Genomic DNA, 14,801 nt, shown 5'->3' on the forward strand with positions numbered 1-14,801 from the left:
AGGAAGGAAGGAAGGAAGGAAGGAAGGAAGGAAGGAAGATGTGTAGCACCCTGTGTTGCCATGTCTAGTTCTTGTATCTTGTTGTTATGTGCCTTCAAGTCGATTACAACTTATGACGACTGTATGAATCTTTTTTGTATATATTCATAGGGTTTTCATGGTAAGAGATATTCAGAGGTGGTTTACCATTGCTTTCATCTAAGCCTACGGCACCCGATATTTCCAGGCAGTCTCCCATCCAAGTACTAACCAGCCTGACCCTGCTTAGCTTCCAAGATCAGATGAGATTCGGTGTGTTCAGGGTAGTATGGCCGTAGGCCAGTTCTTGTATACTCATTTTATATAAGTATTTCTCAGGAGTTTAATGACTGCAGTTTTGCAGCTATAGATAGACTCACCCAAAGTTTTAACAATCCAGTTAGCAAGTACAAAGATCTCATGAAAACACTATTCTGCAGATTTTGTCCAAGTCAGATCTTGATTAGTGGTTGTTTATCTTGATGTAGATAGCAACAACTATCATGAAGTTGCAGAGTTTATAAGGTTATTTTGTCAATGTGTAAAAAATATGATAAAGTACTATCTATAATTCTGATAAAAAGAACATGAGATCAATTCTTGATGGTACATAGATATTTCCTTTTGCAGCTTTCTCATGTTAACCCATGACACATATATTACAGATCTGGGGCAAGGTGTCAGTAGTATGTTGAGGACACCCAGCTCTATTTCTCTGTAATATCTGAATCAGGAGAGGCTGTGCAAGCCCTGGACCAGCGCCTAGACTTGGTGATGGGCTGGATGAGGGCCAATAAACTAAGTCTGAATCGTAGCAAGACTGAGACGCTGTGAATTTGTGGTTCCCGAGTTTGGATAATTGGTCAATTGCCTGCTTTGGATGGGGTCATACTCCCTCTGAAAGAACAGGTTCATAATCTGGGAGTGCTCCAGGATCCATTTGTGTCACTAGAGGCCCAGATGACCTCTGTGGCTAGGAGTGCCTTTTACCAGCTTTGGCTGGTAAGACAGCTGCAGCTGTTTCTGGACTGGGAAAGCCTGACCACTGTTGTCCATGCACTGGTAGCCTCCAGGTTGGATTACTGTAATATGCTCTATGTGGGGCTGTCCTTGAGGTTGGTCCGGAAGCTGCAGCTGGTGCAAAATGCAGTGGAGTGACTGCTCACCGAGGTAGGGTATTGCCAACATATTACCCCACTGCTGAAAGAATTGCACTGGCTGTCCATTAGCTACTAGGCCAAGTTCAAGGTTCTGTTTTGGTGTACAAAGTCCTATGCAGGTTGGGAACAGGATACCTGAAATATTGTCTTACTCTTTTTATATCAAGTTGATCACTGTGCTCTGCAGGTGAGGGCCTCCTGCAGATACCATCTTATCAGGAGGTCCATTCCACACAACATAGGACACGGACCTTTAGTGTAGTGGCACCTACCCTTTGGAATTCCCTTCCCTTAAATATTAGACAGGCATCATCTGTGTTATCTTTTCGGCACCTACTGAAGACCTTCCTCTTTCAACAAACCTTTTAAGTAGAAACATTATCCAAGTCTGCATCTGTGCTGGAATTGCTTTTTAAGATGTTTGTAAAGCTTTTTATAAAAAAAGATGCTTTTAAAGATGTTTTAATGTTTTTAAATATGCTTTGCTTTAATATATTCTTAAGATGTTTTGTTTTAATATGTTTTGAAGTCTTTTCTTTTTAATATGTTTTAGGGTGTTTTTAGTGCTTTTGTTTGCCACCTTAGGCTCCTTCTACGAGGAAGAGTGGGATATACACTTAATAATATAATATAATAAATTAATAAATAAAATAACTAACTGGGAAATGCCCGATCTGTGAATTAGCCTGTTTGATAAATACACTTAAGTGTACAATTTGTTGCTGGTTTGTTGTTTTTTTAACCAACCCCAATAAAAACTGGTTCCTATATGATTTTTTTGGACTGATTTTTCTTACATTGCTTACAGGACTCAATAAATTATTCTTGTGAAGGTGGGGAATTTACAAAACAAGAGGTGTAGAGAACTTGGAAACTAAGGCTCCAAGTGGGAAATGTGCACTTTCTTGCTCAATGTCAGCAGTGGAATAATTACCACTTAATCATAGTGGAATAATCGCCACCTCTTTATCTAGGGGCAGTAGTCATATAACAGGAACACAGAAATTGACATCTTGAAAGAAAAACTCTTTTCAAGCAAATCTCTTTAACCAGCACATCCACTGAAGGAAAAAAAATGAATATGCTTAAAATCATGGCAGTGGTACTAAGCTTTAATGACTGCCTTTTCTCTGACCCTAAACTGGGCCTCTGAAGGTGTAGTGTTTAGTACGGATACCAGGGACAATGTACCTTCTCACAATTAATAGAAAGTGCTGTTTTGTAATTAAAGGGTGAAGTGGGGCATGATGAACATATGGAAAAGGAGACCCTTAATAAGTGATAGAGCCTTCAAAAGAAATTGCTAATTAGTATGCATTTGATGTGTACTATACCAATTTTAAGACTTTGCCTTGAATAAATTGTTATGTTGGGTGTTCGAAGGAGTGGTGAGATTAGCATTTACAAAGGGGGCAATTTTCTGTCTTCTTGACTCTGTTAAATGGAGGAAATAACTTTCAAGACTGAAGCAGTAGTTAACCCATCAATCATTCTCACAGCTGGAAACTGGGGATCCCAAATGCTGAGATGAGTTAATCCATCAGTTAATAAGTTCATAGTGGCACCATATGGCGCTGGTCCACTCCACATGAGGGCAGGGACAACTGTTTACAGAGGCGCACTGCTTTCTCAGGTACCTGTAGTACAAACAGCTGAATACAGGATCCTTTGTTCCAAAGGATCAATTTACTTTACACAGTAAATTGACTGAACTGATCAGTCCAGAGCACATAATTGTTACCTAATCCTGTGGAATCATGTCCTACCCATATGGGAGGAACAAAAGGATGCTGACAGCGGTCAGGTTTCTTTTTCTGTCCCTAAGGCTATTTCCTATGGACATGATAGGCACTGAATAAAGCTGCCAATAAGTGAATACCTAACCAGTGCTCCTAATCTGACCTGTTTTAAATGACACTGATAATAGAAGACCCAGGAAGCCTGTTTAAGTGTCTTTAAAATACTGGCATCATTACTAAGAAAACCAGAAAGGTTAACCCTATCTTGTGAATGGTTTTGCATATATACCTGAATCTGGTTGTTTTGGGGTTTTTTACAACATAGGATGAATGTATCAAAGATATACAAAGCAATTCACAGGTCTATAGCATTTTATTATAAATTTAGATTCCCCAAGGAGCCACATCAATATACATCACAAAAGAAATCAAATTTATTACCCAATCAACCATGCATTTGAGTTGAAGTTTTCGAGGCAGATTAAGTGAAAGTACGTAATTTACTGCTATTGAAACTGGTTGTCAAATCCTAGTCCTTCAGTTTAATTGGGTTGTGGCTATGGCTGTCCACATCCCATTTTTGGTTGAAACTCCCAAGTATTGTAGTATACGTGTTACTGTTACAGATCATTCAAATGTGTATGATTGTTTGTGAAGAGGTAATTCATCATTCTACATCTGAACTCTTTTTAAAAAATATTTTATGAAACCCTCATTTCTCTTTTAAACAGGAATTTTATGCTGCAGTATGTTTTTCCTTTGCAAACCACAGAATGTGAGACATCTCAGAAAATGTGAGACATTTTGCTCAATTTACATTGTGCTCCCTTGAGGTAGTTGTACATTCTCATTGTGAGTCCCTCTCATTAGACTGACGTCTGCGGCATTTTTGATACAAATTGGCAGCATGCTCCAAACGCATATATGCAACTTATTCACAAAATGTGTTAAAATACTGAAGGAGCTACTTTATTTATTTTACCATATGTGTTTGTGTGTGTGTGTGTGTGTGTGTGTGTATAGCTTTTAAATCTCAGTTTCCGACTGATTTTCAAAAAAAAAAAATAGAACAATGTACCTGTTTTAAAAATGTAGGTAGAAAATATTATCAAATAGCAGTTGAATGAAAATGTCTTACCCTGGTGTCTAAAACTTATTAGATTAGATTCCAAGTGAAGGGCCCTGAGGAGAGTATTTCACTGTTGGGGAGCCACCACTGAAAAGGAATGGACAGAGCTGGATGCAGAGAGCAGCAAGTTTAGGAATTTGCCAAGTTCACAAGACCAGCAGAGGGCTCACTGCCCCAACAGTGCTTTCTTTCCCACTTTTTATAGTCTATCCAAGCAGATCTGATGCAGCTTTTCCATCTTAGGGTGGAACCCCCACTGAGGGTGGTGTTCCTGTGGCTCAGCAATGGGGATGTTTTCGACTTTTTTCCTTTGAATGTCAACCTTCCATGCGATATCACAAACTGCTGCCAAAACTCCCTTCAGTTTGAAATAAAGCTTGTCATGTCCCATGGAGTGACAGGGCTGCTTTTGAAAGAAGCACAAGTCCACAGCTCTCTTTGGCATGCAGGACTCGCAGTTAGGCTGTTCTACAGGGTTCAACGACAGACAAGGCATGGCAGATGAACCACCAAATTCAAAGTCCTGCTTGGATTGTGGCAGCAGGGCAGAAGGGTAGTGGTGACCTTTCCCCATCTCCCCTTTTCATTCATTCATTTGTTATATTTATATTCCACCTTTCCTCAAAGGAAGTCAAGATGGCATAGATGGTCCCCCTCCCCCATTTTATCCTCACCGCAACCTTGTGAGGAAGGTTAGGCTAAAAGAGAAAATCAACCCAGAATGCCCTTTTTTGCCCTCTCTTTTATCAAAGCACCAGCAGCAGGGAAGGAGAAGCAGTGGACCTTCCCACTCTCTCTACAGAGTTCCTATTAACCTTTTGATAATAATAATTCGACAGAATGAAGGAAATCTTGTTGAGAGAACAAAAGCTTACCTATTGAGGGAACAAAGATTAACCTCTCTCCTTGATGCTCCTGAGTCACCTGTGACAGAAAGAGAGTAAAGATTCCATGGTCAGAATTTAACATGCTTCTCCATTGTTAGTCAGACTTTCAAGAGAGCAGCATACATACTTTTTTTACAGCTTTTGATAATTTGCATTAAATTAGAATTGCCTTATGAATGCAAAACGCTGATATTATGAAAAACAGTGTGAACCATTATTTATTTATTTTTATTTATTTATTTATTGCATTTGTATACCTCCCCATAGTCGAAGCTTTCCGGGCAGTTTAAAATTAAAAACATTAAAAACAAATGTACAAATTTAAAAACACATTTTTAAAAAGCAATTCGAAAACACATGCTGAAATGCCTGGGAGAAGAGGAAAGTCTTGACCTGGCGCCAAAAAGATAACAGTGTTGGTGTCAGGCGCACCTCATCAGGGAGATCATTCCATAATTTGGGGCCACCACTGAGAAGGCCATCTCCCTTGTTGCCAGACTCCCAGCTTCCCTCCAAGTAGGCACCTGGAGGAGGGTCTCGGATGTTGAGCGTAGTGTATGGGTGAGTTTGTGTCAGGACAGGCGTTCCATCAGGTATTGTGGTCCTAAGCCATGTAAGGCTTTATAGGTTAAAACCAGCACCTTGAATCAAGCTCGGAAATATACAGGCAGCCAATGCAAGCAGGCCAGAATCGGTTTGATATGTTGAAACCGTCTGGTCCCTGTTATCAATCTGGCCGCTGCATTTTGTACTAGCTGAAGCTTCCGAACCGTCTTCAAAGGCAGCCCCATGTAGAGCACATTGCAGTAATCTAACTTGGACGTTACCAGAGCATGGACAACTGAAGCCAGGTTATCCCTGTCCAGATAGGGGTGTAGCTGGGCCACCAACCGAAGTTGGTAGAAGGCACTCTGTGCCACCAAGGCTACCTGAGCCTCAAGTGACAGAGATGGTTCTAGGAGAACTCCCAAGCTACAAACCTGCTCCTTCAGGGGGAGTGCAACCCCATCCAGGACAGGTTGGACATCCACCATCTGGTCAGAAGAACCACCCACTAGCAGCATCTCAGTCTTGTCTGGATTGAGCCTCAGTTTATTAGCCCTCATCCAGTCCATTGTCTAAGCCAGGCACTGGTTCAGCACATTGACAGCCTCACCTGAAGAAGATGAAAAGGAGAAATAGAGCTGCGTGTCATCAGCATACTTATGGCAATACACTCCAAAGCTCCAGATGACAGCACCCAACGGTTTCATGTAGATGTTGAACAGCATGGGGGACAGAACTGACCCCTGCGGAACCCCATACTGGAGAGTCCAGGGTGCCGAGCAATGTTCCCCAAGCACTACCTTCTGGAGCCGACCCGCCAAGTAGGAGCGGAACCACCGCCATGCAGTTCCTCCCTCTCCCAACTGAGCCAGTCATCCCAGAAGGATACCATGGTCGATGGTATTGAAAGCCGCTGAGAGATCAAGGAGAATCAACAGAGTCTCTCTCCCGACAAAGGTCATCATACAGGGCAACCAAGGCTGTTTCCGTGTCAAAACCAGGCCTGAAACCCGACTGAAATGGATTCAGATAATCGATCTCATCGAAGAGTGTCTGGAGCTTGTCTGCCACCACTTGTTGAAGGACCTTGCGCAGGAATGGAACATTGGCTACTGGCCTATAGTTATTAAGATTTTCTGGATCCAGGTAGGGTCTCTTCAGGAGTGGTCTCACTACTGCCTCTTTCAGGCAGCCAGGGACCACCCCCTCTCACAGAGAGGCATTAATCACTTCCCTGGCCCAGCTGGCTGTTTCATCCCTGCTAGCTTTTATTAGCCAAGAAGGGCAAGGATCCAGCACAGAAGTGGTTGCATGAACCTGTCCAAGCACTTTGTCAACGTCCTCAAGTTGTACCAACTGAAACTCATGCAAGAAATCGGGACAAGTCTGTGCTCTGGATACTCCGCTTGATTCACCTGCTATAACATTGGAGTCTACTGGTGGATGCTAAAGATTTTATCCTGGAAGTGACTAGCATATTCATTACAGAGGGCCTCAGATGGTTCTACCATGTCTTTGGGGCCAGCTTGTAATAGTCTCCGGACAATTCTGAAGAGCTCTGCTGGGCGGCAGGTTGATGATTTGATCGTGGCAGCAAAATGCTGTTTTTTTGTTGCCCTCACTGCCCCTAAATACAGCTTACCATAGGCACTTACCAGTGTGTAATTGCATCCACCAGGAGTTCGTCTCCAGTATGCACCCAAACACTATGACCAACTATATTTTCTTTTCACTTTTTTAAAAGTTATATATCAATGTCTTTAAAGTACTGAGCACAATTCTCAAACTCCATTTATTTAAAAGTGACAGTTAAATTGTAGATATGAAAGTGTGGTTCACATTGTTTAGCAGCCCCTTGGGCATCAGCCCCATTTAACTCAATGGAAAATATTTCTGAGGAGACACCCCTAGGATGGTGTCTCAGTTCCTCTGTTCTTGGCCAGACTGGCCTGGAGTAATCAGAATTAGATAGTCTTCATCTATCCTTTACAATGAATTAGAATGGAGTCACCAACACCATTAGACCCTCCATTGGACTCGCCATTACCAAAGTTCACCTACACTGGGTTTTCCTGATTGGGTTTTCACAAGCCCTGCCTTTCTGTGGCCTGTGAGTTATTGATTAGTACATATTGCAAGGAGTGACTGACAATCCTATGTTCCCTACTAAAGAGTGGAACTGAAGTTTCTGGAAGATTTGGAGTCTGTTGTTATGGGATAAATTCATGTTCTTTTTTTCTCCACCCCATGATAACATGTGCTTAGGGAGCAAATAGAAATTTGCCATCAATCTCCTAAGCTCTGAATATAGTTTTAAAATTGACTTTTGACTCTTAGAATTAACTCGTTCAAGCATGTACCCTACTGCCAAAGGGTACAGAGCTTTTTAGAAAAATCTGCTTAATGGGTTGATCAAGTGATCTGATAACATTCCCAGCATACTGCTTTTGTTTGAAAAGAGCTACTCCAGTCATTGCTGGATTTAGACTTGGTGAGGCCCTAAGCTATATAAAGCTTGGAGGCCCTTTGTTAAAAAATTACACCATATATATATTCAGTACACATAAAATTTTAAAAGCCCCCCAAAAAAATTCTGAAATTTTTGGAGGCTGTGACGTCCTTCCCCAGCACCACCTGTGAAGCTCTCACTTGTGGCTACCAGCAGACAGGAACGTCAGGTTTTCTTCTTACCCTTTACAGCTCTAGCACAGATTTCAACAAATCCCCCTGCTAGGTCTTACTACCCCACACTCTGTATCTCTTATAATCTTTAGACTGTGTCTTAGTCCCTGCCAGGCTATCTCAATACCTTGTGTCTATGAGTATAGGTAATTCCCAAACCCCCCTGCAGCCTCTTGCACTGAAGCATACAGCCCTGGGTTTCTCTGTGGGACTGGATACACTTTCCTCCGATCCGCCACTGCCACCATTTGATACAAACTGTTCAGCCTTGGTTACTTTACTATTCCCCCTGGTATGTATTTCCCAGCTGAAGGAAACAGGCTTATGTTTAACCAAGAAATATTTATTTAGTATAAGAAAAAACAAGATTACTTAATTACTTTGTTGACAAGCTTATGGTTTCATCTATATTCTGTAATGTACTTGACTTCTTACTAATTGCCTCAGAACTCCGACTCACTCTCAACACCACCAAACCTCAAAACCTCCAACCTCTCTCTGAACCTCTCAAACACCACCTCTCAATTCACCACCCAGATTCAACTGTCATTCTTCCATTTATACTCCTAGCCATTCAAACGCTCAGCCAATCATCCAGCATTCTACTGCTCATGTACTCCCCCTCCTCTTTCACTCCACTTACCATATGTCTTCTATATAACCAGCACTTACCATATTTACAATATAAGCAGGAACATCACAGAGGCCCCTGCGGATTGTGAGGCCCTAAGCTGTAGCTTGTTTAGCTTATGCCTAAATCCGGCACTGATTCCAGTACAGTTGTGAGAAATGCCTATTTTTATACTTGTGTAACAAACACCTTGTATAGAGTTGAACGAACTGAAAAATAGCTTTATTTATTGAATATGTAACATGGGGTGGGGGGAGCCTCCAGCTCACAGGCCCAATTAGATCTGCCAGGCCTCCCTTTTGGCCCACCAGGCCATTTTCTCCAAGCCACCCCCACCTGCCCTACATGACATCAGGTGTGGGGCAGGTAAGGTTGTGGCTAGTTCAAAAAGGAGGTTACGGGAATGGCTAATTCTAATAGATACGCTGAAACTCTTGGGGATGTTTCCTTTGATGGGTTTGGGAATGGGCATTCTATAGTGAAAAATTGGGTAGTTGGGGGCAGAGTGGGATAGCTCTGGAGGATGCAAAACCCTGCATACCCTACCACTGGCATGATTCCACATGATTCCACAGCTTCCATGATTCCACTGGCATGATTCCACAGCTGTTGGCATAGCAAGAATGAACTGCCATCTCTTTCCATCCTGACTAGAGTGAGCTGGCAGGGATTGGGATATGGTGGTGGATCTGTCGCTCCTTTCCAGACCCACTCAGGATTAGTCTGTAAGTTTTACTAATGTCTGGATGGGAGAACCATTTGGGAACCTTAGCCACGGCACCTTGAACTCCCTAGATGAACAGTGGATATAAATGTACTATATATATATACACACACACACCATTTTTAGTCACATTTTCCTACAAGAGATCTGAAGAAACAAAGTAGAGCATACCATTTGGGTAGGCTCCGTGGAGCTGTCCAACCTACACAGTGCATAGCAACAAGTGATCTGTGAAAGGATGACAAATCCTTTGGCTTGTGGCTTTAGACCTTTGACCTCATGACATGAGGCTGTATCCAAGGAGCAGTCTGGTGACAGGAATGCAATAAACTGCTTGTAATCTTGTGTTTTCAAAAGAAATTACATCAAAGCCAGCTGTTACACCACTAGTCATTAACGGCTGACAACATGTTAGCTAAAATAGGGCCATTATATTTTGCAATGTTCTTTCCTACAAACTATTAAAGGCCCTTCTCTGCACTCCTAACAGAAGCACTAGCAAAAGACATTCCATGTGTCTGTTTCCCATTTAAGCTTGTATTAGCGAACAGCTTAACATGATTTTTGTCTAATATGATAACTGGTACCTTATTAATTGTTTTGATGCTGTAAGATCTGTAGAGGCCATCTGGCTTCAGCCATTTGGACTCAACCCACAGATGCTTTGTTTGTAGTGCCTGCCCTTTCTTCTCTACACATGGCAATCTTATGCCATGGCTTTTGTTTGTCAGAACTATTTAAACATGTGGGCCTGTGCCGCTCTGGATTAAAACTAGATGGCCTTCAGATCATATACACCTTGCAGCTCTTAAGTTCTATGAAACTGCATTAACTGCATTTGGATAGGATTGAATGAGCAATTTAATTATTTAGAGGACAATTCAAACCCAAGATCTGCTGGCAGATCTCTGTAAATCCCCAACCCTAGCTCAGCCAGAAATACCCCAGAATATGTCCCTCATCCCAGCTCAGCTGGCTCAGCTGAGGCCAGCATAGGACCCCAAAAAGGGGTGTTCCGAGGATATGGCAGGGCAAGATGGGGCAAGTTAGCACTTAGGAACCATTCTCTAGTTGGTCTAAAATTGATATAACAATCAATGGGTCACCATACCATGAACATTTGGACTTGAGAGTTGCCATACTCAAAAGGTTGCCATTGCATTATACCATACATTGCTTTTTAAAAAATGAATAATTTATTAGAGTTTTCACATTATTACAATAAAACTGTACAATTCCTTATTCCCTCCCCACCCACCCTTCCAGCTCCCCGACCTCCCTCTGCCCTCATGCCCCCCTTTCTGTGTTTAGTTGTTGATGTTTTTTAATGTTCAAGTTTATATGCACCTGACTGCAGGTGAGGGCCTTCTGCAGATACCATCTTATCAGGAGGTCTGTTCTGCACAACATAGGAAATGGACCTTTAGTGTGGCGGCACCTACCCTGTGGAATTCCCTCCCCTTAAATATTAGGCAGGCGCCATCTCTGCTAGCTTTTTGGCGCCTTTTGAAGACTTTCCTCTTTCAACAAGCCTTTTAAGTTGAGACCTATCCCAGTCTGAATCTGTGTTGGAATTGCTTTTTAATATGTTCTTAAACTTTATTTTTTAAAATGTTTTTAATCTTAGAAGATGTTTTGATAGCTTTTTAAAGTAACATTTTTGAAGATGTTTTGTTTTAATGTGTTTTACAGTTTGTTTTTATGATGTTTTAATGTTTTTAGTGCTTTTGTTTGCCGCCCTGGGCTTCTGCTGGGAGGAAGGGCAGGATATAAATCAAATAATAATAATAATAATAATAATAATAATAATAATAATAATAATAATAATAATAATGTGTTAAGGTGAATGATTGTCAGTATTGTGCTAGTATTCCAGATTAACAGCTTTTTGGTTGGAGAAGTGTCCATCTCTATGTTGCATTGTGCCTCCCACTTCTTCCAGTTATGAGTTTTACTCAGCAAAGAGTTCCAGAAATGCAGTCCAAATCTCCTGGAAGGTTTTTTTTAATGTAGTTTATGGAGGAGAATTTCCTCATGGATGCTAGTTGCAGGGGGTCTTGTGTCTTGTTTTATATGCTTGGTGGGTGCAGGCTTCCAATACAACCCAAAGTCTTGTGGTTGTTTTTGTTTCAAATGCTTCTCAGAATTATGAATATGTAGTTGTGTCTACATCAGGCAGGCATCTTCGCTGTATTCTTTTTGGTGCCTCCTTAAATCTGTTTTTGTTTAGACAAATCTATCCAGACATATTTATGTTGATACGTTGTAATCTATTTAGTCTGCTGCTATTTTAATGGGTTTAAAATGTTTTTAATTACTTGTTTTAAACTGTTTTATTGATCATTTTAATGGGTTTTTGCAAACCACAGAGGTTTCGTTAATATGCTGTATACATACATACATACATACATATATATCTATATATATATATATACATAAAAGACAGTTTTGAAAGCAACAAACAGAACTTCACTCAAGCTTGCTCTGGATCCCTATAAGGATTCCGTTAATCACCTATAATAAAAACCTCTGTTCGGTTAATCACAATTATCATATATATATATACATACATACAGTATATCCCTAGATACACTAATGGATGAACGGGGAAAAGAGTTGCTATACCACATGCTAAAAGTATCTTAGTAATGTGGCCTGACTGCTGGTATCCCTTTGAAGAAAACCAAAAAAGTCAAAAGGGCCGGTTTGCATACTCTGTGTTTGATGGAATGGGCACTCATATAGCTAAACATTTGTGCATTTCCAGCATGTGTACAATCTAATATAATTCCTTCTCTCCCAACTCTGTTTTGAGAGTTACAGGATGTATGAATCATATACATATATGGCCAGCATCATGTTACATTTTTGGCATTTGAGGGATATATATTTTCATGCTCCCTCTATGGAGGGCTCATCCCATCAATGCTGTACATCAGTCCATTATTTCCAACCAACTCTGTAACAGGTTTCTGGAAAACAAACACGGTCATTACGAACTGCCAATAGGCACTAATCAGTAGTGGATGGTGTGGTGGGCTGAATCCCCTTTACTGAGACTGGCATCACTGCAGCTTACCTAGCTGTTGACTGAGGCTGAGGTGTCATGGAGTGCAAAAGCATCCAGTTCCCCATCCCTGAACTGCTCTATCCTTTGCAACAGCTAAGATGCTGATGTTCTGAGAGTCCATTTGAAAGATGAAAAAACAATCCTTTGGGCCTGACTTGGATCATTCTTTTAATTCATTGAACAGGAATCTTTAGAACAAAGTGCAATTTTTATGCCTTTTTTATGTATGCCTGGTTTTGATGACATTTTGATGACGACTCTGAATGAACCTTTAAAGCATTCCTTTTCATTTCAAAAGTGAGAGGTAGAGATTGTTGTACTGTGCACTGATTGATTATTTATTTAATTGTTTATTTATTAGTTAGTTAGTTATTCATTTCACTTCTATCCCACCCTTCCTCCCAGAAAAAGCCCAGGGTAGCAAAGGACAAAACATTAAAAACATCCTTAAAACATCTCAAAACCAAACCATCTTAAAAAATATCTTTGTTTTTAATTTGTTCATTCATGTTGCAATTCTGATCTTTACTTCAACACAGATTTTTTTAAATAAAAGAAACCTCTGCACTATATATTGTGAAAGCCAAGCATGACCTCTTTTGCTCCATAAAGAATTGTTTTGCAAACTGAAAAGTATGTCCTAGGCACCAGTGGTGTAGAAACTGACAGCTTTCATGGTGTAGTCATCTTTGGCTGAGTCACTTGTAAAGCACTGCAACTAAATGACAGTTTACCAGCATGCAAAGCCATTAGAAAGGAACATCTAGCTGGCTTGTGGATGTATTGGGTGACATATCTGATTTCATTTGCTGCTTGTTTTACATGCTTAAGCTTATCAATCAATGACTACACACACCAAACACACTGCAGGGTTATCGAACTGAAAAATCAGACTTCAGTCTTTCTGCTCAATATAGCATATAATAAAATGTAGCACAGACTTGTATAATCTATACTATAATTCCTGCACACCAGCTATTAAACACAGAGTACTACATAGCAGTGTGCAGCTGTCCATCTTGCGGCACAACATTGAGAGAAGCAGAGCTGAAGCTGATGTATGTGAATTTTAAATCTGTCTATGAATCAGATGCAAAACTCAAGCCCCTCATTACTCCTTTCTCACTTCTGCCATCAGAATTCTACTAAAATTAACATTTAATTCTAGGGTCACCTTCTAGACCGCCTGTTTATTGAGCATTAATCCTGATTTCTTTACATAAAGTTTGAGGGGATGTTATATGACACTTCTTGAGCATTTATTTTGATTTGTTTGTAGAGAGGTTACACAAAATCACATCAAGCAATTGCTAACTCACCTTTCTGTTGCATTTTCCTGCACATTACCACAAAATGATCTGTGGTATTTTTTAAAGAGGGTTTTTTTGTTTCAAGAGTGCCAAATCCAGTTTAATTGCACAATGTGGATGTGCTAATATGCAATTGAAGCCCACCCACTAGGGATGGGAGGATCTGTCAATTCTGGTTCTTTGCATTTCTCATATTTTCAGTCTTAAATTCAATTCTCCACATTTCTGCAGCAATCTGTGATTTTTTTAAAAAAATGTCATTAAAATTCATCAGCATTTTTAGTGCAAATTTCTCCTAATAAAAACATTTTGTATGCAGTTTTTACACATTTTGCAAACAATTTATCCTAATGTAATACATTTTTGTTTGTTATGTTCACGAATATATTCATTTTAATGCACACTTTCTCCTCATATATGCATTTGTGTAAAAATTGGTTGGTTGGAGAACTGTATTGCTAAATTTGGATAAGTACCAATTTCAAAGGATGGTTGTGTTTCGGTCCTCATATTGTTTTGGTAAGTGCAAATTTGATAGGTTTGGCTTTAAATGGGAACTGAATCAAATCTGTCCCCCATCTATACCACTCACAAAATAGCAATAGTCTGGAAGCAGTCTAGGATTGCAAAGTGCTGTTTTTCACCTTGAAAGGCCTTGACATCCTAGGACCAGATTACGTAAAGGATCCCATATAGACTCTGAGGCCATCTTCATAGGCTCTTCTCCTGGTGCACCCACTAAGTGATGCATTGTGGGTGAATATTAAGAAGAGGATCTTTTGGGTGTTAGCACCCCACTTTATGTAGAGACTCATCTGGCACCAAACTTTGGGGTCATTTTGGTGCCAGGTCTTTTATTTTCCCAGGCCTTTTAAGATTTTTGAAAATCTTTTAAATGTTTTAAA

The 14,801-nt window shown here is 40.4% G+C and overlaps 1 pseudogene; it reads right to left on the bottom strand.

Annotated features, from left to right (window-relative positions):
- Positions 1–201: 201 nt before the first annotated feature.
- On the bottom strand, positions 202–319 carry LOC133375721 (5S ribosomal RNA; annotated as a pseudogene).
- Positions 320–14,801: the final 14,482 nt, after the last annotated feature.

Source organism: Rhineura floridana, chromosome 1, assembly GCF_030035675.1.
Source record: "Rhineura floridana isolate rRhiFlo1 chromosome 1, rRhiFlo1.hap2, whole genome shotgun sequence".
Lineage (NCBI taxonomy): Eukaryota > Metazoa > Chordata > Lepidosauria > Squamata > Rhineuridae > Rhineura > Rhineura floridana.